A 27020-nucleotide genomic window follows, 5' to 3' on the forward strand; every position below is an offset into this window, starting at 1 on the left:
TAATAACATCTGTGACAACAGTACAATGACTTGATTGGAACCATTTCGAACAACCCACTCAACATGTGGCACAACACGAAGGTCAGCCACCTCCAATTTTCTATTACGTTCTTGAACAATATGGGCTGTAACTTTTCAATATCTCTCTGCAGGCGCCAACTCCTCATTGACAATCATTCCACTTGCACTAATTGGAAATTCAGTATTAACTGAAGCATCAGCAATGTTTTGGCGAGTTAACATCTCCAAGTTCATCTTGTTCGATGTTGATGACCAGAATTTATCAAGTTGTACAAGTATAGGTGTCGAATTTGTGATACAGACAAGATCAAATGTTCTACCTGTTCACATTTGTCTGATTCTCTCACATTTTTTGACAGATTGTTCAAGATAACTGCCAAAGACAACTTCCAAGGTGCATACTAATTTTGATATCTGTAGAACAGTCTGAATGACCTCTCCGACACTATGCATAGATGAAATCTTGACCATTCACAATTGTGACATATAGTCCACAACACCAGCAGTTTTCAAGGAGGCTTCAGGTGAAAGTTTTTTTTCGAGCTCTTGTGCAAGTTTTTGCTTCACTAGTTTGGTTGCAGCATCTCCATCAAATAATGGGTCTGTTGGAAGAAGATCATGTGACAGAATGTCCTTGATAAATTGACCCCTTTCTTTTGCTACATCCATCTATGTGCTTGCAAAAGTAGATTTTTTGTAACCTATTTTGTAGTGGGTGGTTGGACCAAACTCTTATTATGGTAATTAAAGCGTGGAAGTTTAGCAGTAGTGGCTCACAGGCCGCGGAAGGGGTGGGGTGGGACAGGCGGGGCAGCGCGAGGGGGAGGGAGGGAATAAACATTTCATGTATTTTTTGAAAAAAATCACTTACCTCTTCCGCCGCTCCTCTGTCCCTCGACGCTCCTCGCTGCAGGCACAGGCTACCAGCCTTCCCTGTGCCAATTCCAGGCAGACTGGGAGCCTGTGCAGGCTCTCTCCAGCCCAGCAACTGTGTTGCTGGGCTGGAGAGAACCTACAGCACGTGTGTTTGGCCGGCCCGAGACGGCCACCCAAGTACACATGCGTTGTGAAGGGGGTGTGCTCAGCACTCCCCTTCAGTGCACGTCACCCCCATGGCCCCACCCCTTTCAAAGGAAACAATAATAAACATAGTTTGTTATTGTTTTCTTTAAAAGGTTTTCCAGCTGCTGGCGAGGGGGCCAACACTCCTCCGCCCAAACAGAGGAGCCACCACTGAAGTTTAGCTTTAGTGGTTATATGAAACAGCTTTTTCTCTTTCAACACAAATCTCTCCTGTTTCAGTTTTGCATATAGTTGTGACCCATGTTCCAGGACAGCAATTAGAAGTGTCTTTATATCATTATCCGCATATTGTTTGGTCACAAAGTTGCATGGTCACACAGGCTCAGTCATTTCAAAGAAGTTTCCATCCTGCTGCATGAAATGAAGAAGGCTATCAACATTTTTATTAAAATGTTCCCATCTTTCCCACAATTTTGAATTTGTCAACTCTCTAAAAACATTCCAGACAAAGGACTTCATGGTAAACTAGCTGCCATTGAGCAGCAAATTCACTTTTACGTGTCTGACCAACAATTCCCTTGGAGCTTTTCTGTTATCTCTGGCTCGTCTGTTCCAGTCTCATCTGGAGCCACAGCATTGAACCTTCCCGCTCTGTCTTTCACCACAAAATGTCTTTGGATTAATTTCCTGTAGACGGATGGTTTTCCCACCTCTAGCTTCTTCACTCTTTCAAAGTACAATGACCTATATCTCAGGTAGTTTATGCAATCGAATTTGGAAAACACAGTAATCAGTGACTCCACTGTCTTCATGTATAGCTCCCAATCACCTTCCCCATCAGCATGCACCATGTTTTTCACAAGAGCTAACCAAAACATTTCCCCAGCACTTGCAAACTTCAGATTTTTCTCGACATTCTTTGACAAAGTCTATGAACTTGGGTTTCAAGTTTTCTGATTTTGAACTGAGAGTACTGAACATTGCCTGGCTTTGCATTATGTCTTTTGAATGAAGTGCAGCCTGTGCCTTGTTCACTTTTAAGATAAGATATGCAAAACCTAATTGCCATTCTTATTCCAGAAAGCATTCCAAACGCAATGTTTCTATAGCATCAGATATGATGAGCAAACCTTTTAACAAATAAACATAATGAGTTCCACTCAATACTGACTGGACAGTTTTTCTTCCAAAGATTTCATCCTCAAAAGTGCATTGTCTATGCCACATCCGCTGAGATAACTTACTGCACAACACAACACAACTTTTTTCATGTGGAAAACACCCATCATTGGATAAAGATCATCAAATTCTACTGAAGTGCTCTTAAAAAATGTCAGCTATAATACAGAAAACACCTTCATCACAGAAAATTGGCAGGTTTGGCTGGTCTCCAAGCTGTGCATGCACATTTTGGAATTTTTTTTAAAGCTCTACATGCTGTTGAGTAGTTTGTGACTGGAGATGGTATTATTGGTAAAAAACGAAACCTTCTTTAGAGGGACGTATTCTGGGGAATGAGATCGTGAATTCCAGCTTACAGTAGAACTGGCTTGTCTTCCGCCTCCAGTCCGCACAGAATAAACAATATGATAAATTCAGTTAAATCAGCTTTGCGGAACTCGGCATTGGGTAGAAGATCTAGCAGCCAGCACTCAAGACTGTCTTTAATTGTACGTGGGCCGTTAAAGCGCCACTTGTGCTTCACTGGTAAAATACAAGTTGCAGTGTAATGAATCATTAGCTTGTTAAACTACACTGACCGTGAACTATTGTATCCTTTCTGTATGAACCTTCTCTGTTCAATAAAAAAGAATTCCAAAAAAAAGAGTGGCTTTAAAATTTCATTTGCTTTTGCAAAGAGTGCAAACTTAACTGAAGGCTGACAGTTACGTTGCTGTTGTGAGGTCATTGTACATTCATATTGTCTAATGTATGCATGCATGCAGTTTGGTGAGCTTACAAATCTGCTGCAGATAAATTAATCTTGCTGTTTAGATCAGCTACTCGATTGAAAACTTCACCTTGGAAGAAATTATATGTAGATAAAAACATGTTTGCTCTTTGAGTCTCAAATTCTCTATACTTTGTTCTTTCATCAATCCCTTTGGTCTTGTTCTGGCTAAACCACAGATAACACATTGAAGATCCTATGCTTTCTGATAAGTCGTTGGAAGTGGATGAGTGGTAGCCATCGATCTTCTAAGTGGATGGGCATTGGGTGTGGTTGTAGTCGCTTTCTCAGAAGACTCGGGCCCTCCTTATGAGTGTGGCGGTCTCAAGACACTTGCGATGGCGGTCTGACTGCGCAGACAGAGTGGTCCGACCGCCCTACTTTGACCGTGGCAGATGGGCCACGTTCCGACTGCCGGCACCACCAGGTTGCCACCTGTCGCCAGCTTGGCGATCGTAATCTGCCAGGGCAGCGCTGCCCTGGGGATTACGAGTCCCCTTTCCACCAGCCTTTGCATGGCAATCTCACCGCCATGCAAAGGCTGGTGGAAAGGGGACATTAGGGGCCCCTACACTGCCCATGCACTTGGCATGGGCAGTGCAGGGGCCCCCCTGGACAGCCCTGTCGCACATTTCACTGCCCGTATTACAAGCAGTGAAATGCACGATGGGTGCTGTTGCACCCGACACACACAACATTGCCGTCATCAATGTTGTGGTGAGTTTTCCACTGTGCCAGCGGAAAACTCCTAATATGGTGGGCAAAAGACCTCCATTACTGGCGGTCTTTTGCCTTCCGCGGCTTCGGTGGTCTTCCATGGCTTCAGCGGTCCTATGAAAGGTACTCCAAAGTCATAATGAGCCCCTCGGATTCTTGTTGTGATTCACTGGTTTCAGCAATTTTTCTACATTTTTTTTCTAGGCTTTTTCCCATTGTATGCATCGTGTAACACTTGATACAATGATAAAATATTTGATCCTCTTCAACCATCAGTTGTAATCTTTTGTGAACTTTGTCTTGCCGTATATCTGAAGCTTCTCAAACGCTCTTCTGTCTAGCCGCAGTTGATATTAGCTTTTCTTTTGAATTGGTTTGGCATATGACATTGTTCTTTGTTGAAGGAGTTCTCAGATTTTGTAGTTAGCAACACTTTCAGGAGGTAAAGATCCTATGCTACCAACTGCTTCTCTCATGTTTATGAATTTGAATCAATGGAGAACAGGAGACAAAAACAGTATTAAAATAAATTACCAATATGATGGCTAAAGCACATCATTTTAGAGCCATTTTGGAAAATGGCGTAAAGGTTGCTCTGAGGAGTTATTTTCTGTCTCTGGAAGACTGCTTGACCCCCAAAACCTATGTTTTGACACCAACATGAAGTATAAAGGTCTCATGGTTCATGAAATATTACATCATAACTGCCACGGATCTGCCATTTTTAGGTTGAGCTTGTAAGTACACTTCTTTTGTGGGCTTTCAGGTATTTCATTTGTTAGTTTCAGTGTCATTTAAAAATCCTTGCTTGCTAGTGGTCAGTCATGCATCTTCGTCCATCCTTCTTCTGTGCGGGAGCAGGGACCAACTATTGTATATCTACGCTTTGTCCTGTTTATCTGGTCCGTAGGGGGCTTTTTTCACTTTGTTTCCTGCTCCTGTCCATGTAAGCTTCAATTTTCATTTGCAGAGCATTCTTGCTCTGAGCTTAGCTGTAAAGAAGGCTTAGCTGTTATCTTGGTCACATTTGGTCTTTGTGGGCTCTCTGTACCCTCTCTCAACTGCCTAGCTCACACCCTTACTTGGCTTAGGTGTGTTTTACCAAGTGTGCCTGCCTGTTGCTAATAGCCTAGGCACCCAGCACCTACCAGGGCTCTGCAATTCTTAGAGACAGTGCCAACTTCTGCTTTATACTGGGATCGCACTCACAGCTCCATCAGTGCACCTCCGTTCACACACTCCAAGCCCTCAGGCATGCCAGTGCCAGAAACCCCACATGTGCTGTCTGCCAGATCACCTCAGTTCTTGCAGTAAGTACACTCTACTGCTCCAGTACTGAGACCTCGGGCACAGCTCCATTAGTGCACCCCTGTTCACACACTCAGAGCCCTCAGCCGTGCCAGTGCCAGGAACCACACAAAGCGCTGTCTGCCAGAGCACCTCAGTTCTTCCAGTCAGTACATTCTGCTGCTCCAGTACTGAGACCTCGGGCGCAGCTCCATCAGTGCACCTCATTTCACACTCCAAGCCCTCAGCCATGCCAGGAACCCTGCATGCGCTCTCTGCCAGAGCACCTCAGTTCTTCCAGTCAGTACACCCTGCAGCTCCAGTACTGGGACCTCAGGCACAGCTCCATCAGTGCACCTCAGTTCACACACTCCAAGCCCTCAGCTGTGCCACTGCCAGAAACCACACATGGTGCTGTCTGCCAGAGCACCTCAGTTCTTCCAGTCAGTACACACTGCAGCTCCAGTACTGGGACTTTGGGCACAGCTCCATCAGTGCACCTCAGTTCACACACTCCAAGCCCCTCAGCAATGCCCGAACTCCACACACGCCGTCTGCCAGAGGACCGCAGTTCTTATAGTCAGTACACTCTGCTGTTTCAGTACTGGGACCTCGGGCACAGCACCATCAGTGCACCTCAATTCACACACTCCAATCCCCTAAGCTATGCCCATGCCAGAACCCCTCACACACGGTCTGCCAGAGGACCTCAGTTCTTACAGTCTGTGCACTCTGCTGTTCCAGTACTGGGACCTCCGGCGCAGCTCCATCAGTGCACCTCAGTTTTACCCCCGAAAGGTTCCTGTCCTTTCCTATACTGGGACCCCACTCACATACAGTTCCATTACAGCACCTCAGTTCTAATACAGTCTCACTGCCAAGCCAACACTGGACCCAAAAGAGAAAAATACAGCTCAGCCAGTGCACATTATTAAATCTAACATCCAATATCACTGTTGGTGGGAAGCAACACAGCTCTGCCAGAATCCATCAGTTCTAACATTCAGTGCATATTTCTTCTCAGTACTAAGGCTCTCTCACACACACACACCCATCAGGACTCCTTGCTACTGTGGTTCAGAGGCAATGCCAATCCCATGCAGGGCCCCACTTGCAGCTTCACCAGGGCACCTCCAGGCTAACACTCGGCAACACTAGCACGCCAGTACCAGGTTCCACACATAGCTCCATTAACATACCTCACTTCTAACCTTGCATGCCCGTTACTATTCCAGTACTGCAGCCCACATACAACTCTGTCAGTGCACCTCAACCCTAATTTGCAACATCCCATTATTCCAATACCAGGAAATACACAGCGCTCTGTTTCTCATTCCTCATCCACTGCCTTTCTGTTATTTCAGCACTAGGCTAGGACACAGCTCTGTCTATACCCCCAATCCTGATCTGAAGAGCCCTAATATTGCTCTATTGGGGTTCACATGCAACTCTGCTAATGCACCTCCTGCTGTTCTGCAGTGCTCCCTGCTGTTCCACACTCTAACTTCTGTTTGAGGACATGGTTCAGCCAATTAAATCTATTCCTAGCTGACATCTTTATTTGGGAGGGTCTGTGTGTTCCACCTATCTCACTCTGTTCTTTCCTTAACTCTGTTTATTCTCAATGTTTTCTTTCTCCCCCACTTTTCTCTTTCCGGGTCTTAAAATTCACATTCGCTCTTTCTTTCAACTGTTTATTTCTACTTGTCCCCCCGTTTTTAGGGTCGAGCCTGCATCTCATGCGCTTGCGCATGCGTTTCGCTTGCGAGACGCTTTAGGAGTTAGAAAAGGGCTCAGAGCCCCATCAATGTCACGTCAGTGTCTTTCATTAGTTTGTGGGCTTGCCTGTTAAAATCTGCTTGCTTTCATTAGTGGAAGGCACGCATTTGTTATGCCTTTTCAAGTGGTTAGCCCTCCTCGAGCGCAGCGACCAAGTACTGAAAACATGCACGGCTTGCTGTTTTCCATCTGGGTAGTGGACTACTTTTTATCTTTGTTTGCAGCGCGATCTCTCTGGGCAGAAGTCGAGCGCTTTCCATGACATCGACCATGTTACATAGTTAATTGTACTTTTGCCGGTTACGTAGATAAATGCCCTTTTACCGGTAGGTTTCACTACGAGTGAACTGTAGCAGCACGATCGTGCTCTTTTTTTTCCCCCATTCAATGTGGCAAAAAAAATTCCAGTTGGGCGTTTACAACTGCCAATAGCTCTAACTCGGAGAAATGCGAGACCCGTTGCATTGCAAATGCTGGTTTATTTTATTTGGAATGCTAGGGCACTGGAATTATATGGCATGAAAAGACTAAATTATGAGGCAAGATTGACCAATTTCTAAGGCAAGAAAAGTCCAGTTATGAATTTACAATGCCAATAGCTCTAACACAAGAAAATGCGAGGCCTATTGCATTGCAAGTGCTTGTTAAACATGTCCTCCAGAAAAAAGTCAGCCCAGCTAAATTACTTCGCTAATGATACAAAAAAACAAATCAAAAATTACAATATCTTGATAGCAATTTTTTTTTTACGCAGGTATGTCAAGGGACCGGGGTCCTGCATACGTGAATCGGGAGACTCAATTGTAGTCTCCAGCTTGATTTGTGGGGGGGGGGGATTCGGGGTTTGGCATGTAACAGCAGAGTGCAAACAGAACCAGTGTCTCTCATCAAACACACTAAGAATTATCAGTAAATGCTGCAAATTCCACGTGCTTCAGAGAACTACGGCGCCTTATCCTGCCGGTCCTTGAGCACGCCCCGGTTATAACATAGCACTGGCCCGAGCCCCGTGAACGTAAGAGGCAGCCAACTATGCATGCCTGGCCAGCATCGGTCAATGAACACTCCACTTCGTCATCCCAGCGGCAGGATCGGGTTCAGGGAAGCCCAAAAGTGTGCCCAGTACCTCTCAGTTTAACCACCGGGGGAACGTGCTGTCCCGCACTCCCCCTAGATGAAGAGCCCATCGGTTCCCTTTCCTTCCTTATCCAGTACGAAAAGCGGCAGCAACCACGTTTATTCAAGCACAGACCGCCCGTCACCTTCCAGCCCGCAAGTAACTCACTTCAGGTGAACCTCCAGCCAAGCCCAGCCCGCTCCACCTGGGCGGCAGGGGCCGTGTGTGGGGGCGGATAAGACAAGGGGACCAGCCAATCAGACCATCGAAATTCTCTGCTGCGTACGAGGACTGCCCGAAGTGCAGATACTGCTGCAATCCTAGATCACTTTACACGAATACCTGTCCTTCACACTCCTAGACGACCCCCAGAATTTGCTTAACCGCGGGATCGGTTGTTGCGGAAAATACCATAATGACGTCTATTAAAAGGCTGACAGCGCCCTGCGGACCTTAGACTGGTTTTACAGAACGTGGACGTAGCAGACTGCTGGTCACCCTATACTGAGTGAGTTATTCTTCACATACATTATATGGTGTTCTGTTTAAAGTTCGGTGACTTATCTGATTGGACATCAAGTTATTTACTGCTATTGATAAGGAAAAGTCTGGTTGCTTAGTGTATGTAAGGCACTGAGGTTTAGGCCAGTGCCCAGTAGGATACTGAGAACAATGTATTTTCGGAGCCCAGGTCTGCGCCAGGGACTCGTGACCCCCGGCAGAGTGGGCTTTGGACTTAGTCACATTTTACTCACAGTTTTGAGTCCAGCGCACAACTTGCTTCTCCTCCGAGACCCCAGTGCGTACGCGCACAGTGGTGCTGCGTGTATCATGTGGTGTACCGTGTGGGTTTTAAGCAAATTACGTCACTAGTGACGTGCTTGTTATGTGACATCACATGTGAAAGAGCAGGACTGAAGTTTTATAGGGGTTTCTGAAAATGCGCCACTCGTTACCGTGCACATCGCATCTAACTTCATAATTGGTGCCATTAACTATCACGTTATAGATATCCTGTGGAGACAGAATTTTTTGGTAATATGTGTTATTTAATCTTAGGTTGTACATCAGTCTCGGCCCCAGGATTTGGGAGGGCCAAGAAGAATGGAAAGGGCATAAAGATAAGTGTGGTTATTCAAACTCATTGTGTCTGAAAGCTGGGTCTGGCCACGCTGGATGGTCTTGTAGTAGTGTGATCTGCATACCACAACCACCGCCGTTTTCTGTCTTCTAATTTTAACTGTGTATTTTTATAGGTTTATAACCAGGGGATTGATATTTGTCTATCCCCACCTCCCCTTGTTTACTCTTATTCTCCTCCTCCTCCCTCTAGACTACTACCTCCTGTGTCTTCAGGTCACCCAGCTGTCACGCTCACCTCCCCTCGACTTCTCCCTCCTCATTCTTTGCTCTTGACCGGGAAACATCCTGAACAGCTAGGGGCCATATGTACGAAAGCTTTTTCCCATAGACACAGAATGGATAAAATCCTTTGGTACATCTGGCCCCAGGTCCTAAACAACTACCTTCCTAAATCACTACTGCTAAACAGCTAAAAAGTCTCTACAAAGAGGTACTGAACAACTACTGTCTAAACAACGATTTTGGCTGAATAACGATTGCCTGAACAACTAATTTTAAGGTACGTTTTTTTATGGTTTATTAGTGTTTAGAATTTATATATAGGTTGCTTAAAATTGACATAAATTCTAAACAACTAATAAATATATATATATATATATATATATATATATATATATATATATAAATATTCTAAGCAACTAATAAAGATTTAGAATTGAGATATATATATATATATATATATATATATATATATATATATCTGTATACACACATATTCGAAACAACTAATAAACCATAAACAAAAAAAGAAAGAAAAACTTACCTTGAAATTCGTTGTTCAAGCAATCGTTATTCAGGCAAAATCGTTGTTTAGACAGTAGTTGTTCAGTACTTCATTGTAGAGACTTTTTAGTTGTTTAGCAGTAGTGGTTTAGACAAGTAATTGTTTAGGACCTAGTTGTTCAATCACATATTCCTCTTTGCCTCCTACCGCTCTTTATCCAACTTAGTTGTTTGTTTCCGTTGTAGTCTATAGTTATTTTGTGTATATATTTACTTAGCTGTTTAGAGTTGCTAGGCTCACTGTTTCGTTCAGGCATTCTGTGTTCTGCTTCTGGAAAGAGAAATTACATAACCCCCTCACTGCCAGACCCCCCCCCCCAGGTGCCAGGCCTTTTTTTGGGCTATTTGGGGCACTTCGCGCTTAGGCCCTCATACCTTTTTGCCCACATAAGCTACCCACGCCAAACCTGCGTGCTTTTTCCCCCAACATCCTAGGGATTCTAGAGGTACCCAGACTCTGTGGGCTCCCATGGAGGAGACCAAGAAATTAGCCAAAATACAGCGAACATTTAATAAAAAATAAAAAAATGAGAAAAAAGGGCTGATGAAGAAGGCTTGTGTTTTTGTCACTGAAAATAGCATCAACAAAGGGTTTGCGGTGCTAAAATTACCATCTTCCCAACTTTCAGGAACAGGCAGACTTGAATCAGAAAACCACTCAGGGCATGATGGGTAAGAAAATGGTGCGGGATGCATGTGAAGCTCACCTCCCCGGACTCACCCAGATGTTAAGCTTTCAGATGTGTCTAGGTCTCGTAGATTTTTCTACATAGCATCATCCCAAAGCCCAAAAAGTGCAGCCCTCACCATTCCAAGTGGGACGATTTTGAGAGTTAGACAAGCTCTCATGGCCCAAATGTAAAACCAAAACCCAAAATAATCAAATGTCCTTTTGCTTACAGTGGTATGACATTTTAGTGTGCTGTGGGAGGGCTGAAAGACTGTTACCCACTTCAGTTGGAGTGGGGGGATAAACATGCACATACTGGTTGGTAGCCACCACCCCACTATTTTTTTTTTATTTAATTCCCTGGCATCTAGTAGGCTTTCTGCTCCACACGGAGTGGATTGGGGGTAATTGCCCCATGTAACCACCGATGGGCAGAACAACTTTGTCCCCATTTATTTGTGGTGTCGGTATGGCCATAGCCCCACCCTCTTTAAAAAATAAAATAAAAAAAATTGTCTAGTGGGCTTTCTGCCCCGGGCATATTGGCCTTACAAAAATAGGGCGATCTGCCCCCACGTGGGGCAGAAATGGCCTAAAAAATATTTTGGCCCCCTGGGGAGTGACCATTCCCTAGAGGGTTTCTCCCCTCATGTCAGTAAAAAAAAATCCCTGGGGTCTGGTGGTTTCTGCCCCCGTGGGGGCAGATTGGCCTCAGAAAAATAGACCTGTCTGCCCCCAAGTTGGGCAGAAATGGCCTAAAATAAAATTGCTCGCCAGGGGAGCAATCCTTGCCTAAGCTGTCGCTCCCCAGCTGTAAAAGTCTTTCCTTCCCTTTTGACGCCTCCCAGAACTCCCTTGCCCTTGTAATGAGGAGAAACTAACTTGTTTCTCCTCGAATCGCACTGGAAGCATACTTCCAGCGAGATGGGAGGCGAACACTGATGAGGTCAGTGCGCAATTGCGTGCTGATGTCATCAGACATCACTGGGGGGCGGTCAAAGATGGAAGGGGAAGCGATTCCCCTTCCATCCCTACCCTTGGGGGAGTGGGTAGGAGGCTCATGGGGGGTGAGCACTAGCATTAACCCCCCACCAACATGAGTCGAGCGCAGGACAAGCTTGTCTCGTCCTCAGCATACGATGACCGTGGCCGAGGATGAGACCAGCTCTCCCACAGCACCCGAGGGGTTAAGGAAGTTGACTGTTGGAAGCAGAACAGACTCTATGTAGACTGGTTGGCTCGCCTTATGAACTTGTGAAATAAAGAAAATCCATATTTCCTCATCCTTTTGGAGCCTCTTCCTTCAATTCCTAATCTGACACTACACATTGGCGGTGAGTTGATCTGCAGGACGATCATCAGTCGTAAACAGTTATTGAATTGGACAGCAACTCGAACTGTGTGGCAAATGTTTGGCTTTGTTTCATTTCTCCAGCCAAACTGCAGCGACTGTCACAACCATAACTATCTGGAGGAGCCACTTTGGGAACTGCTACAGTGAGGATATATTCTCTGAGAAATACTGTGCTATCTATAGCGCAGGCAGTGTTGGGAATCCTTCGACCAGGCTAGATGGGATGCGTCTTCACATAAATGAGAGGTGTCATTGCAATGCGTTGACGATGTACCTGCGTGCATGTGGTCGATTTGATTGGGAGTCAGGACTTCTTGACTTCAAGTTAGGTCTCCATTTTCATTGCTACTGTGAGACGTTTATCTTTCATCGTTTGTTGTGTGCACTAGTTGCTACTCAACTATCATGTTTCCTGCATTATGTGGATTTGGTAGGAATTATTCATATTACTGTGGCTTATTGTTGATGTCAGACCTGTCAACCTTAGGGTGACTAATGCAAAAAGAACAGATGATTGTCGGAATGCTGAACAATGTCAAACATTCACTCTCAGTCACAGATCTCGGCCTAAATCCATTGTGTGTTTGTTTTTTGTTTTTGTTTTTTGCCATGCCATTCCAGTTGGGACCTAGTCATATGGAAATTAGTCATGACCCTGCCCCCACCCGGCAACCCCCTATTGGAACAGTCCATTGCAAACTGCAAGGCCAGGTCCTTCCTGGTCTGGAAACCAGCATGCTGGGACTGGTTTCGGGGTATTGCCGCTCATCATCTAGGCTAGCTTTAATCCTGTGGAATAGTGGGATTGATGTCTGGTCATACACTTCCCACATACAGTGACAAATACAAAAAAGAACTGATGAGGGATGGAATGCTGAACAATGTCAAATATTCATCCCCATTCACAGATCTGGACCTAAGTCCATTGTTGTTTTGCTCGCCATGCTATTCCAGTCTTAGGGTTGTCTTCGTCCCAAATGTTTTGGCTTCCTCTTCCATTTTCTGACCTTGTTTTTGCTAATACTAGGATTATGCACACTTTACCATTGCTAACTAGTGCCAAAGTGCTTGTGCTCTCTCCCCTAAACATGGTAATGTTGGCTTATCCCCTATTGGCATGTTTAATTTATTGATAATCCCCTAGTAAAGCGCACTGTATGTGTCCAGGGCCTGTAAATTAAAAGCTACCAGTGGGCTTGCAGCATTAATTATGCTACCCACTTTAGTAACCCTTTAAACATGTCACAGGACTGCCATTACAGGGCCTGTGTCTGCAGTTTTTAGTTGTCATTTTGGCCCAGCAAAGTAAACCTTTGCCAGGCCCAAACCTTCCTTTTTAATATCTATGTCACCTAGGGTAAGCCCTTGATGGCTCAAGGTGCAATATATTTAAATAGTAGGACATGTACTTTTAAAAGTTACATATCCTGGAAGTGAAAAATTCCTAAGTTCGTTTTTCACTACTGCAAGGCCTATCTCTCTCATAGGATAACATTTGAAGTTGCCTTTTTACATTTCAAAAGTGTAACTTGAAGTCAGTGGTAACCAGTTGCAACAAAAAAAAAAAAAGCACCCCAAGGTGCTTTTTTAATTGAAATAGAGCACAAACATGCCCTATTAGGCATATGCGTGCTCTACACGTGCATCTCTATTTTTGGGGTGCACCAAGGGGGATCTTTTGCCCTTTGCCATCCTTGGTTTTGCATTTCCTTAATAGCGATTTCTTATTAAGAAACCGCTACTTAGGAAATGCAAAATCAGCCCATTGACTAAAATGCAACGGGATTTCTTAATACCCATTTCCTATTCGCCAATAAGAAATCGGTATCTATGTACGTAGCATTTTGTATTTCTTAAATATCGATTTCTATGAAGTCGCTATTTAAAAAATGCAAAATTGCATTTTTGTACATCTGGACAAATATGCGGCATTAGTTTGCATTTTAGCTAGCACATGTAAATTTGATTCTTCAGTGTACCAGTATATTAGAGACCAAATCGTGCTAATATTTGAAGAAAGTTGACAAATATATTTTGAGCTGTACAAGTGGTAGTTTAAAGAAAACTGTTAAAATTGCTAAAGGCTTTGAGCATTTTGGTTGATTCGGTAAAAATTGCTTGCTGGTGGTTCTCATAATTCAGAATGTGTTAGTGTAAATGCTTTGAAAAAAGTGAGTGACAGTGTTGGGAAAGTTGATAAGCTATCTTGTGGGAATTTGTGTTTTAGGTGTTGTTGGACCTGGCCCTTTTTGCAGCTTCATCCCCAGACTTTTTGCCGCCTTCTTCCTATTTTTTCTGACCTCTTGTTGTCGGCTGTAGGACTCTGAGCACTTTATCACTGCTGATCAGTGCTAAAATGCAGGTGCTCACCCTTCTGAAAGTTGGTATAATTGGCTGACACCTAATTGGCATATTTAATTTACCTGTAAGTCCCTTGTGCAATAGGATCCCTATACCCAGTGCCTGTAAACTAAATGCTACTAGTGGGCCTGTAGCGCTGCTTGTGCCACCCACAGAAGTAGCCTTGCAAACCTCTCAGGCCTGCCATTGCAGGGCCTGCATGCTCAGTTTACTACCACAGGAACATGGCATCTAAATTTACTTGCCAGGCCAGAACTCACCTTTTACTACATTTAATGTATCCCTAAGGCAGGCCCTAGTTAGCCCTATGGGCAGGGTGCTATGTATGTATAAGGCAGGACATGTGCCTGGTTGCGTGGCCTGTCCTGGTAGTGAAAAATAGCCTATTTGGTTTCTCGGTGCTGTGAGTGCTGCCTTCTTACAGGATTGCATTGGAAATGCCCTGCCTTATGTTTAGGGGGTATTGGCTGATTTATGAGGGGTATACATGTTTGGTATGGTTGTAATGGTAGTGAGAAATGCTGCTTGGTGGTGTAGGTGGATTTCTTTATTATCATTACAGAAATGCCACTTCTAGAAAGTGAGCATTTCTCTGTACTTATGACTCTGGTGTTTTGCAGCTTGACTCCAATGCACGTCTGAGTAGAGTGACAGTTGGGCTTTGTGCATACTTAGGGCTGAGAGAAGGGGGAGGCTGGGCACACATGCATCTGTAAAGGCTGCACCCTGGTCTCACACAAAGCCTTGTTACCCCCCAACTGATGTTTGGAGCCTATGCTGGAGGAGAGAAGGGACACTCCCAGACCCGGTTGTAACTGGTTAGAACCTCCTCTCCCCCTCTTTGTTTAATCTTTGCAAAACTGAGTATAAGTACAGTGGATTTTTCCCCATAATCGTGCACAGGAAACATACTCGGAACTGGACACAGAATGCTGCTGGAGGGACTCACCATGAACTGCCTTGGACTGGTGCTGTTGTGCTGACCTGTGACCTATTGGGTCACTAGGAGGAACTGCCACAGACTGCAACCCTTTGTGCTGGCCTGTTGCTGGGCCCTACCTCCTTGTGCTTCCTTTTTGTGTCCCCCAGAGGCTGGGTGCTGTGGTCCCTGTCCTCTGCAATCTTTGGACTCCAGGGCTAAGCGTGAGGTGCGCTTCATTTTTATTGCTAAAGCACCCCTCCATTTGTCCCTGTGGTGCTGGGAGAGCACTGGCTTCTTTTTAGAAACTTCACGCTTTGGGAAGTGCGTTTTTCGGTATTGTCAAGTGGAAGAAGTCACAGCCACAACCCGTGCATTTTTGGAAATCCCAGCACATCAAAAGCACACTCCTTGAAGTGCCCCCGGGCCACCTTTGAAGTGAGGAATGGAGCAAGCGTGCTCCTAACTGTGCCCCCCAGGGAAAAGTACGCTCCTAGGACCGCCCCTGGGACACCCACTGGACCCAACTCCAGCCAGATCACCGCTGCGGGCCGGGAAGGCGTACAGAGGCTCGTGCGCCACGTCAGGTGCAGGAGTTCTTGCAAGAGTGGGGTGGAGGCCTCATCGGAGGCACCACTGGGCCCCATTTTCTGCTGAGTGTGCTGCAGGTAGGGGGAAACCTCATTGAAACCCTCCACACTGCAAAGCCACTTCCTTTTGCCCTTTGTCGGGGTTTTAGCTTCCCCGTCCTCCCCCTAGTACGGCCAGTTTTGGCTCCATGGGGCCACCGAGATTGTGGACACCCAGGAGGGGCCCAGCTATATCACCAAACGGCCCCTGTTTGAGCAGGAGGATGCCGGGGACCCTCTTTTCATTCTTCATGGCACTAAAGGTGCCTTCATCTTGACAATAGGTACTTTTAAATGGACATATGCTTCGCTAATGTTCCTTTTATGGGCATGCTGGGACTGATATGTTTTCATGACTTGCCATATGTTTCTAATATTCCTGGCATGGGCATTTATGATATATTATAACCAGTTCATTTTTATAGTAATATTTTCTGACTACTGCTTATGTTGCAGAAAAATTAGTATCCTGTGTGTGATATGTGCCTACTTCTGATTTCTGCAGGGTAATCTTATTGTGTAACGTTCTGACAACTTCTTGGGTAGGAGGGTATTACTGACATGTTCTGTTTGGTCTAATGACGTTGTGTACAATACAGTTTATTTTTATATAATTTAGTGTTGTGTTTCCTTTGTGGTGGGATAGTGTGTCATGTGTGTTGTGCAAACGCTTTACACATTGCCTCTGGGATAGGCCTGACTGCTTGTGCTAAGTTGGTGAGCAGGGGTTATCTTGGGTGTGTAACTCCCTTGCCCTGACTAGAGTGGGTGGGTTCTGCCTGGCTTAGGTGCGTACCCTAGCCTACCAGCAACCCCATTTCTAACAGGTGTTAATTTTCATGCAAATAGAAAGAAATGCAGCAAATGTAAAATAACGTGTCATTTTATCTAGGGCGGAGGAGCGTCGCCCCACCAACCCCCGCCAGCAGCAGCAAACCCTTTAATACAAAACGATAATAAACTATGTTTATAAGCTATGTTTATTATCGTTTTGTATTAAAAGGGGCAGGGCCACAGACTGTGATGTGCACTGTGCACTCCCCTCAGAGCGCATGTTTGTTTGGCTGGCTGACTCGGGCTGGCCAAACGCACATGCACAGTGTGCTCTATCCAGCCTGGCACTGTGTTGCTTGGCTGGATAGAGCAGGCACGGGCTCTTTCTACCTGGGAGCGCCTTGGGTGGGGGCTCCCAGCCAATCCTAACACTGCTCTAAGCAATGTTGGGATTCTCCGGAGCCTGTTCCTGCAGTCGACGGTGGAGGAGAGAAACAGCGCAGTGCGGAATTATGGTGAGGTATTTTTTTGTTGTTGTTTTTTTAATGTATTTATTTTTTAATTAATTTTTTTATATATGTATTATTTTATTTTATTTCAACACACGCCACCCCACCCCTTTTGCCTGCCACAAGCCCGCTACTGCATTTTATGAGAGTTTGTAAAAGTGGTGAGAATGTCAATGATGAGGGTGTTGTCAAAGTAGATTGTGTGCCGGATGTTGAGGAACAAAAGGTTAACAGTGTTATGTTAACTACCATTTTGGCATTAGGGTATTGATGGTGGTCCAGGTGTGCTTACTAGTAAGAAAAGACCATTTTGTGTGGTGAGAATTGGTTCCATTGATTGACAAATTCTGGCTGATTCTGGCTCTCTTGTTACTATGCTTTCTGAATCTACTTTCAAATCTTTATGGACAAATACTTTACTTAAAAAGCTGATATTAGAGCTATGGCATATGGCGATACTGAAATTGACACTGTGGGACTTCTTTTGAAGTCACCATATTTTTCTGGAAGAATGATTTTTTACTAAAATATATGGGGCGGTGAATAGAAGAAATATTATGGGCTTGATAGACCAGGGTAAGCTTGGTATTGTACTGAAGCCAGGTACAGATGTTCCCGTCATGCTTGTTGAGCATAAATGAGACAATGTGAATGATAATTATCCCCAAATATTTTCTGATAAGATCAGCAAAGTTAAGGGATTTGAACATGAAATCATATTGAAGCAAGATGCAGTGCCTGTATCGCATAAATTGCGAGATGTACCTCTGTGTGTTCAGAGGTGAATTGAAGAAGCACTTGAAGGATTTATGTTCAGATAAAAGTATTGAGTCTGTTTATGTTGCAGAGTGGTAATTGCTTAATAAAACAAATGTGCGAATAAGAGTGTGTAGATTTGCATTGTCTTAATAAGAACATTGTAGTTGATTGCTATTTGTTACCTAAGATTGTTAACAACTTTGAGTGGTGTGAAATATTTTAGAAATATTGATCTGAAGGCAGCATACCACCAAGTACAATTGGTTAAGAAATTGCAGATTATCACCACATTCATAACTGCTTTTGGGGCATTTAAGTAGTTAAGAATATCTTTTTTGAATTAGTGTTGGCTGCTTGTGTCTTTCGAAAACGGATGTACTGTCTCTTTAAGGATGTCACTGGGGTACAAGCCTTTCAGGATAACAAGCTTATTTTTGCTAATTCTGTTAGTGAACTCCGTGGTACCTTTGGAAAGAATGTTGAGTATTTTGAGCGAACATGGTATGACTGTGTCTAAAGAGAAATGTAAATTTTTGACTGATTCCGGGGCATAGTGCTATGCCTGAGGGTATAAAACCTAATTCTGATCTCATCAAAGCTTTGCGAGATGATTCATGCCCTAAAAATAAGGATAAACTAAAGTCATTCATTGGCCTTAGCGATTTACTGTTCTAGATTTGTGGAAGGATATTCTACCATCATGGAAACTATAAAGAGGTTGTTAAGAACAAATGAGAAATTTGTTTGGGGAACAAAAGGACAGGTAGTGTTTTTTTATATAATAAATATTCTCGCCAATGTGCCATCCTTAAAGACCTTCATCAGTGGTCACCAATGTTTAACAGATGCTGTTGGTTTTGGCACAGTATTATGCCAGTGGGTTGATAATATTGAACACACTATTGCTTTAGCTTTTAGTGTACTTTCAGATCTACAAAGAAGATATAGCACAATTAAGAGAAGCATTAGCATGTTCTTGGTCTGTTGAAGGGTTCAAGATTTGAGTATGGCACACACATTTTGTGCACTGATCACAAGCATGTAGTGTACTTGTTACGTGACAAAGGTACCCCAGCATCCTCCTAAAGGTTTAATACATTTTTTTGCCTGTATTACAAGAGTTCGGCTTTGAGGTTAGGTATATTTCAGGAGGTTCTAATGTTTGTGCAGATTGCTTATGTGGTCTTCCTGCTAGCGAGGACGATGTATTACCAGATGATGACGTTTTTGGATTTGAATGTGTTGTTGATGTGGTTAGTGTGTGCTAAGGTTGTATCAGTAAAAAGGAACCAAATGATGTTTGTTTCAGTGATAGTTATGATGAAAGTTATTGAATATATTCAGGATTGCTGGCCTTATCTAAACATCTCGAAGGAGAATTATATTTTCTTTCTCAAGTTACGTCCCAGCGTACGCTTGAATCTGGAATGTTGTTGCGGTTCTGGAAAGGTTTTTGGTTCCAATCGACTTGAGGCCTAAAATTATGGGTGTAGCACACAAGAGTCATTTAGCAGCGATTGCCACTAAGAAAATATTAAGGTGTTCTTTTTTTGTGGCCTTATATGGACAGAAATGTGGATAGTTTTGTTAACAAATTTGAAGAATGATTGGAAAAGTTGGAAAGTCGGTGATATACCATTGGTAGCTACTCTGCTTCCAGACTTCCCATGGAGTAAAAGTGCATTAGATTCTGCTGGACCTATTGGAGATTTACTGGATAATTTAATTGTTGTTACTTATTATTTTTTTAAAGTGGATATATAACGGTTTTGTCAGTGAGATTAGTACAGAGATTACCACTCAGTTTTTTAATAGGATTTTTGCATTAGAGAGTTATTTCTTGAGCACATAACAGACGCGGGTGTTCAATTGACTTCTGGTATGCTGAAAAAAAAATTATATATATTTTTTTATTTTGGGGAGGAGGGAGGAAGGAGGGGATTAAACACTGCACTGTCGTTTTATAAAGTCACCAATCTAATGGTACCATGGAGAGAGTGAACAGCTACATAAGGAGGGTATTCAGACAACTCTAACCTGTGGTTAAATGTTCTCCAGTTTGTGAGAGAAAAGTTTGGGCTTATCATAATACTCCTCACAGTGTTACTGGAGAGACATCTTTTAGTTTGTTTAGGGGTAGGAAATATCATACCGGGTTAGTTCCCAAATGTTTGGCTGACAAGGCTTCTTCTAAAGAGGAGATGTGGCCAGGGTATGCCCAGACGTGGAGGCTCGGGAGCCTTGCTTACTGTGCCACTGGATTCAAGCTAGCCTGGCTGATATCCCAAAACCAATCCCTGGATGCTTGTTTCCAGTCCAGGGAGGACATGGTCTGGCAATTCGGGCTGGACAGTTCCCATGGGGAGCAGGGTCAAGACTGATTTGCATGTGGCTGAGTCCAAACTGGGGTGGAGTGGTGAGTGAAAAAACAATGGATTAAATCCATATCTGTGACTAGGCATGAATGTTTGACATTGTTCAGTATTACGTCCATCAAGTGTTCTATTTGCTTTTGTTATCCCAAGTGGTAAGGGTATGCTCAGATGTGGGTCCCGTACTCACTGTGCCACTGGATTTAAGCTAGCCTGGTTGTTGAGGGGTGATACCCTGAAACAAGTCACAGGATGCGTGTTTCTTGTCCAGGGAGGACCTGGCCTGGCAGATCGGGCTGGACTGTTCCCATGAGGAGCAGGGTCAGGACTGATTTGTATATGGCTGGGTCAAAACTGCTGTGGCATGGTGAGCAAAAAAAGATGGATTAAACCCAGATCTGTGACTGGGGGTGAATGTTTGTTTGTTCAGCATTCTATCCATCATCTGTTGTTTTTGCCCAGTTTTATTCTAGCATTCTTTGTTCTGCTTTGGAGCATTAGATGCAGGATTTAAGGCAGTTGATGCTTTGAAGTAGAGCATACCGTATGCAGGCTGGTGGGCTCACCTTATGAACCTTGTGAAATTAAGACCTCTATGTCCTCAATTCTCTCTAAGCCTCTTCTTTGCTATACTTATCTGACACTACAGTTTCCTTGCTGGGTCTTTCTCTTTCTTCGCCCTCATATTTTTCTCACATCTTCCACGTCTTTATCTGTCTTATCCTACTCTGTCTCTCTCTCTCTCTGTCTCTTTCGCTCTCTCTCTCTCTCTCCTGAACTCACCATCCTCACTGTTTCCACCTCACTTTTTTCTCTCTCCATCTCACTCTTTTATTTTTCCCCCCTCCCACTTCTTTCTTCTTTGCCTTTTCTCTGCTCCGTGCACTCTTGCCCAGCCTGTCTAGACTTCCTCTTCCCCTCTCTGTTCTTCCTGCTGCCTCAGCCTGTTCCCTATTACCGTCCAATCTCTCTGCTTCACCTTCTCCCCCTCATCACCCTTCTTGGTCTCCACCTCAACCTGGACTCTCAACCTCTTCTGTCAGCCTCAACTTTACTGCTGCAGCCTATAAGGTAATGATTTTATGTATGTAAAGAAATGAGGGGTGTACATTGGTGTGTGTAATTGAGCCTGATTCTGATGCACCCTGTAACTGTTCTTGACTGGTAGGTCGCCATATTTCAAACAGTGGCAGCACTGAGGTCTTGATTATATAATGCGTACTCAGAAGCGCGCACAAGCTAAAAAACAAAACATGCGACCATGTATATTTTAACTAAATAAGCAAGCTAACAACTGGAAGTGCAGTCAATGGTGGCAACCTGAGCAACAAAACCAAATCAGACATCAATTGGGGCCTGTATCTACCCTTATCAGCCAACTGTGCTAAGAGTATATCTTCTGAGGTGGGTGACTGGACTTGTAATTTGGTGGTTCGTTCCTCAACCACTATTTTGTTTGACTTTTGAGCAGAATGTAACTTAAGGGCAACAAAGAAGAAAGTGTAGCTCATGTGAGTGGCTCGAAATAGAACTCTCGCTTCAAAATAGTGAGTGACATGCATTCTCTGCTTTCCCATTCTCCTGTATCCCTCCAGTTTCTCATGTTCTCCTCAACCCCTCTTTGCCCATCACGTCCTTGTCCATGGATCTTCTCTACCACTTGTTCCACCACTATCCCACAGTCTCTTCACACTCCTATGAACCCCTTCCCCCTTGTCATTTAGTCATAACCTTCCTATGAGCCACCTTCCTTTCTCATCATACTCGTCTTTCACCAGCATCCTCCTATGCCTTCACCCTTCTGTATTCCTCTCCTTCTGCTCACCTCTCATCGTCCAGACTCAGTACATGCTGATACATCCCCCACTCGTATCACTCATTTTTCTCATCATTACCACGCTCTATCCATCTTACTTCCTCATACACCTTTTTCATCTTCCTTCATCCAGCTCTCACATCATCTTAAACTTCTCTACTTTATGTTGCTCCTCACTATTTAACCCCTTCATATTTCTTTTCTTCATTTAGATCCCTTCTTTACTTTTGTTTTATGCACCTGTCTCCTTACCACTTTTTTGTCTTAACCCTCCTTTTCATGATTCCTTACTCATCTTTTTTTATCCTCACACGCTCCTCTAATCATCCTCCATCTCTCATCTCTGTACCCCATAATCTTTTTCTCTAGAATCCTTGATGGTGGTTAACCATTGGATCCACTGTTCTGAAGGTGACAGTGGGTGCTTCAGGACACCAGAGCTTCCACAGCTGTGAGTTAATCTTTAGCTAATATCATTAGTGGTATAAGTGAATTATGTACTGCATGGTTCAAAAAGTGCAAAACATCACATTTATTTGAAGCTTAAATAAGTGTGTTTTTTCATCCAAATCAGGGACTCATAGCATTTTAGAATTTTTTATTGCTCGTAGGACATCAAAGTTTCTTTTATTTTTAATAGCGCTTGCTGTGTGTAAGGAAGTTGATTAATATTATTTCCTCAAGGAATAATAACACTTCTTGGGGGGGGAGCCCTCAAAATCAATAAACTAACTTGAGCTTATTCCCCTGGTAGAGAGGACACAGAGCACACTGGCTTAACTTATGGAAATGTGTAAAACATTTATGTGTACCAAAACAGTAATAAAGTCAAAATGCCAAGTAGTAAACATCCCAACTGAACACAAAAATAGAGTAAAATGTAATAAACACAATTGCACCAAAATAGACAAAAACAGGGCTAGAGATGTGTTTTTGTAAAAAAAAATCCTATTTCTTTTATTTGTTTAATAATGCTTCTATTGAAAATAGCACTAAAAAGTACAAAGCGCTAAGGGTAGACAATGTTTGTGATAGACTGGTACCTAGGTGCAATTTGAGGCCAACCGCAATGGAGCTGGGGTCAGATATACCAGTGGTTTGGTTCTGGTGAAAGTCGGGAAGTCAAAGTTAAAAAAAATGTTACCTCAGAAAGGGAGTTTGTCACCTTTTTGGAAGAAAAATCCTATCTGTGGGGGTGTCACTGAAACTTGTTGCCGTCATAAATCAAATCCGGGATACCTAAAGCAGGTTGGTCCTGCTAATTCTCTGAAACCTTTAAGATTTCTTGCTAAACATTCACAAATGTCCCAACTCCGTCAGATCTCTCTGGGGGACAAGTCAAATTCTGTGGAAGTGCCAATCAGATACTGTCATTAGCGTGTCTACTGAAGCTCTGGAGGAAAAGTTTTCAAACGTTTCCAACTCTTTCTGTACCCAAACAAACACAGCCATATGATTCTATGTCCCTTGAGAGAAGGCACTTATATTCCCTTAAGGTGTCAGGCAAAGACCAACAGCAAATTCCAGTCCAGCTCCCGTTGCCACTAGTCAGTTGGGAACTTCAGGGAAAAGATCTCTTGTAGCTTGTTGTCTCCCTATAGCCGCACAGGAGGTCCACCATTTGACCCCTAGAGTCCACTTCATTGTCCTGGGTACAGAAGGCAGCAGCACTCATCTGTCAGTGCTCCCCTCCGGTCACTGGTCATCTTCTGATATTCCTCAGGTCCAGACAGTGTTCTCAAGAGGGCTGGCACTAGCTAGTGGGTGGGGGTGAATCCTGGGCACTTCCTAACCAATCAGGTAAAAGATTCCAGGCCCTGGCCTATTTATATTTTTCATTAGTTCCTGGTTGCCTTCCTCCGAACAGGCCCAAAATTATGTCAGGGCAATTCCAAGATTGCAGAAGCCTTCAGCTAACTGAAAGCTAGGATCTGATATCTCTGTGTGTGTGGGAGTGTGTACTATGGAAATGACTTGTGTCCTAACAAATCTAACACTTAAATCTAGTTTGAAGCAGGCCCTTGACTCGCAACAAAAAAATGAGACAGACGCCAGTTAAGACAAAGCAGGCTCCTTCAGCAACCCGAGAGAGGAAACACAAGAGTTGCAAGCATTGGTCCTGTTTTATCCCCTTCAAACTTTCAGGGTGCAAAATGTTTACAGGCAGGATTTGACACTGTTGTGTGAAGTGAAAGGGCAGCAGCAATCACCTTAAGTGTCCATCTGAGCTCAGAGGAGTTAACACTGCTCCCTTCAGGTCAGCCTGCCCAATAAAGTGGTCCGTTCTGTGGTTCCTTGAAGGAATTTCACACCCCTTGAAAAGGCTCAATATAGACTGGGCAGCTGCTGGAGTGTTAATGAAAATTGGTCTCCATGAGCTTCAGACAGGGTTAATTTAACTTCATAAAAATTGCTTTTGCTTTTTACTTATGAAAACTCTAATCTCACAATTTAACTATTGAAAATAGTGGTTTAATTATTTTCCTTGCTGGTCCCAAACCTGAAACAGCAGTGTTAATATTTTAATATGTGCTCTGGCTTGCTGTTTAAAACACTGAGGCCAGAAACTAACATTTGGGGCCTTGTCACTGTAGGAACATGGTGACATTAATTTTCAATGTGTGAACTTACAAATTCCACTGAATGGATCAAATCAAGGTCAGTGGGCCATTGACCTTAGTTTGATCTGTTGCAAGCAGTAGACCCAATGTTTTATTAGCACAGGTGGGGTAATGCCAGCTGGTAGGAATTTTGTAGACCTCTATGGATTTTGGAAGGAATGTAAAGAAAATGTGTGATTTCAGGAAAAGTTTAAGGAATGCTGGGCATTGTGGGTAAGAAAACCTAATGGCATCCGCACAAGGCACACCTCCCTAGTTGTCTAGTTTTCAAAAATGTCTGTGGTTCATTGATTTGCATGGCTGGCTCCACCCTGTTGCTTATCTATTAACATAGCGCTTTAGGGCATTTTGGGGGTTATTACAACTTTGGAGGAGGTGTTAATCCGTCACTTTACCGTCACTTTTGGGACGGATTAACACCTCCTCCAAAGTTGTAATAACCCCCTTTGTGTTGTGGTCTCTTGGCCCACCCACACAAGTGGAGTATGGTTCTTATTTAGGGATGTGTGAAAACTCACGGTGGTAGGAAATTAGTGTCTCCCTTTAGATTCTTTTCGTCACAAATGTGAGAAAAAGTTTTTTTTTTTTAACCAAAGTTTGACGTTTGAGAAAGATTACCTCTTGAGAGCCATCTGGACTGCCCTAGTTGTCTAGCTTTCAGAAATGTTCAGGTTTGCTAGGTTTCACTAGCTGCCAGCTGACCTAGGGCCCAAAACCCACACCCATTGCAAAAAACAATAAGTTTTTCAGTGTAAAAAGTTGATGTATCCAAGTTGTGTTTTAAGCCCTTTCCTGTTACGACCACTATGCCTACCCACACAAATGAGGTATCATTTTTACTGGGAGACTTGGGGGTGGGGGGGGTGTATTCTGGATGGATGGAAGTTTCTGGCTTCCCACAGATTCCAGAACTTTTCAATGCACAAATGTAAGGAAAATTTGTTTATTTAGTCAACATTTGAGGTGTGCAAGGTATTCCGGGTAGTAAAAGCTGGTGAGAGCCACATAAGTCACCCTACCCTGGATTCCTTCAAACTGTCTAGTTTAAAAAAAAAAATATGCAAGCTCCCTGCATTTTCCTAGGTGCTGGCTGAGATAAGGCCCAAAATCCATATCTACTTACTCTTTTGCCATTTTTATCAGGAGGCATGTTGGAGCATACCATTTTAGAACATTTATTATTGCCCATTGGAGATTGCTGCCTTTTTGCCTTCTAAATGTAAGCCAGTGTGTAAGAAAGAAGGCATTTGGAAAAATACCTATTTTCACTCTAAATATTTTACCATATTAATTGGTCTGTACTCTGTACACAATGAAAAACCATTGTACTGTGCAGCTCAGTTGTTGGTTCTTAGTACTTTGGATTCCTGGAGAACATATACACAACCAGATGTTTCTGACAGATGGGGAAATGGAGACTGTAGCACAGCAAGGAATGGTTGGTGCCGTTTTTAGGGGGGAAAAACAAGCAGTTTTATCTGGAACACTTTTTTTCTATTTTCCCCCAAAATTCAAAATGTAGCTATATTTTGCCTATTTTCTTGGTCCCCTCGAGGGGAAGCCTCAAATCCTGGTCACCTTCAGAATTTCCCAGGATGTTGGAAAAGAAGGATGCAAATTTGCTGTGGATACCTTTTTGTGGAAAAAAAATAAGGACCCCTAAGCCCAAACTACCTCAAATAGCCAAAAAGGGCTCAGCACTGGGATGAGGGAATGCTCCAGCAGTTAAGGAGTTAATATAGTCTAGTGGTCATTTGTTTGTTTTCAAAATGGTTTGGTTTATATCCAGCTAGGAAATACAATTCTGCCTATAGCCACGCTATTACTAAGAGATCTAATTCCAAGATTCGGTTTGCCAACTAATATTGAATCAGATGTGGGTACACATTTTGCAGATCAGATAGGGAGGGTTTTATGCATAGATGGAGCAAAAGTTCCATTGTAGTTACCATCCTGAAGTATCCGTTGTCATGGAAAGGGCTAATGATACTATGAAAGCAAAATTGGCTATTGTGTGTTTTTCAACGTCCTTGAAATAGCTAGATGTTCTTCCTTCAGTTGCACTGAGCAAGAGAAGTACCCCAATTAGAACAACAGGGTTATCTCCACACAAAATATTATGAGGAGATCCATAAGGGTTCCTGGTATTCCATCAGTTGTGCTTCTGAATATTACAGATAATCTGGTTTTGGGGGACTTTAAAGACTTGCTGATGTGGCACTCCCTATCTCTCAGTAAGTGAAGCGTCTTACACTTTCAGCAAACAAACCTTACCATGACATAGAACCTTGGGATTAGACTGTGGTGAAGAAGCGTGTTCAGAGGTCCAGTCTTTAGTCCATATGGAATGAGCTTTGCCAAGTCATATTGGTGCCAAACAGTGCTATGAAGTGTGAAGGTCGGCTGTATTAGATT

General features: G+C 43.5%; 1 protein-coding gene and 1 long non-coding RNA gene across 5 annotated transcripts in view; one reads left to right on the plus strand and one right to left on the minus strand.

Annotated features, from left to right (window-relative positions):
- The window catches only part of LOC138246325 (uncharacterized), a 44359-nt gene extending 35637 nt beyond the window's left edge, over nt 1-8722 (minus strand). Inside the window, exon 1 of the long non-coding RNA XR_011194263.1 lies at nt 8651-8722. This is a non-coding gene — a long non-coding RNA (uncharacterized lncRNA). The remainder of the gene's footprint in view (nt 1-8650) is intronic.
- FLT3LG (fms related receptor tyrosine kinase 3 ligand) overlaps nt 8070-27020 on the plus strand; it is an 823185-nt gene continuing 804234 nt past the window's right edge. For all 4 annotated transcript variants that reach the window (XM_069200831.1, XM_069200833.1, XM_069200832.1 and 1 more), the window contains exon 1: nt 8070-8403. The gene's annotated coding sequence lies outside the window, so the exon portion shown is untranslated. The remainder of the gene's footprint in view (nt 8404-27020) is intronic.

Source organism: Pleurodeles waltl, chromosome 7 (genome assembly GCF_031143425.1).
Source record: "Pleurodeles waltl isolate 20211129_DDA chromosome 7, aPleWal1.hap1.20221129, whole genome shotgun sequence".
Classification (NCBI taxonomy): domain Eukaryota; kingdom Metazoa; phylum Chordata; class Amphibia; order Caudata; family Salamandridae; genus Pleurodeles; species Pleurodeles waltl.